Consider the following 1,863-nt stretch of genomic DNA (forward strand, 5'->3'; position numbering starts at 1 on the left):
AATTTGAATACATGGCAATTGACTAAAGTAAAGCGTGTCATGTCATATGGAGTGGTGGTGCAATATATCTGGTAACAATGACTGTAGGTGGGTATGAAATGGTTGTTGATTTGGAAGCACATAAATGTGCATGTAGGAAGTGAGAGTTATCAGGGGTACCATGCTATCATGCGTGTGCATGTATAACATGGAGTAAGAAATTTTTTGAAAGTTTCATTCACAACTGTATTCACAACTGTTATAGTAAGGACATGTTTCTTGAGTGTTACAAGTATATTGTAAAGCCTATTTGTGGTGAAGAATAGTGGAAAGAAACACCATATCCAAAACCTCAAACAAGTAGACCTAAAAAGAAAAAAAAACAAGTCGACTGACATTGTTGGTAATGATGTTACAAGGCTGAAAAGATAAAATACACAAGTTAAATGTACCTACTGCAGTGAGTATAGTCACAACAGAAGGACATGAAAAACTAGGGTAACCTATCTAACTTTTTCATTAGGTGTGTACTTGATCTATAATTTAAGATATCTGATAGTTACATTGTTTATTTTAATAGGCATCTGACATTGTCAACGGTTGTGAGAAAGTGGTACTAGACCGAGAAGAAGAATGCAAAGAAGGACAAAGTTTAGGGGAAACCTAATGCAACACCTCAACCTCGGTCACAATAGGCTCATGAGGTTCCACCAAGTGTCCGTTTCAAAATTTTTAAAATAAGTAATTTATAATTTAAAATGAATAAATAATTTATAGATAAAAAGGTTAATGAATGGTAATAAGTTATGACCGTAGCTCTACAATCATGGTAACCAAATCAACGTTTTAAGTAACATTTTACTTCGTGTCTGTTACACTAAACCAAAACACTTGTTTTTATCTCAAAAAGCAACTGGATTTGTGTAGTATATTTGACTCATTTAGGTATTATGCGGGATCGAAAGAGCAACAAAATAAAACAATCAAGGTATGAAAGGCAGGGAATCTTGGAAACTTTTGAGGCAAAGTTTTTTCTACCCTGACATTGAGCTTCTTCATGAGTAAGTCGAGTACAAGATGGAAAATATATATAGCCATTGTTATAATATAACATAAAAAATGGTTTGTTTTTTGTGCTAAAATAGCACTTGCACTCAGTGTTCTAAAACCCCCGATATTTTTAAAATCCCCGATTAATCCTTAAAAAATATTTGACCGATTTAATTTATGAAATCCGATTAAAATTTATAAATTATTTTGGAATTATATATTTCATAAGAAATAATGTAAATATATTAAATATTATTAAAATATTTAATTATATCCAAATTTTGTTCGGATTAATCCCCGATTTACCGATTAATCCTATAGGGTCATGTCGCCGATTTTCTCCGATTACCAATTTCTGTAACAATGTTTGCACTACAATACTAGTTGTATTTATAACCAAATTGTTATTCCCTAACAATACAGCAAGAATTATAGAAGGGGGGTTGAATGTAATTCTGGCTTCTTTTTTTAGATTTTTAAAACAATTCTTACTTGATATTATATAAGTGTTTGATTTGCAGAGTGAGGAATAAATACTTTATATGAATCAAAACACAAAGTAATAAAAACACACAAGCTTTTAAAACTTTCTGGTGGATTTGAAAGTTTCCACCAGATATATATATATATATATATATATATATATATATATATCGAATGAGAACCCTGTGAAGCTTGATTAGCTCACAGCTGCTTACAAGTATGAACAACTAAACTTACAGAGAAATGCTACATAATACAGCTTGAAAATGTTTCTCTGAAAATGTGTGTGCTTAGTTCGATAATTGTTCTACTTGCTACACTTGGTTTATATATCACCAAGTTTACATGACA

This window comes from Apium graveolens, chromosome 11 (genome assembly GCF_009905375.1).
Source record: "Apium graveolens cultivar Ventura chromosome 11, ASM990537v1, whole genome shotgun sequence".
In the NCBI taxonomy this organism is placed as follows: Eukaryota; Viridiplantae; Streptophyta; class Magnoliopsida; order Apiales; family Apiaceae; genus Apium; species Apium graveolens.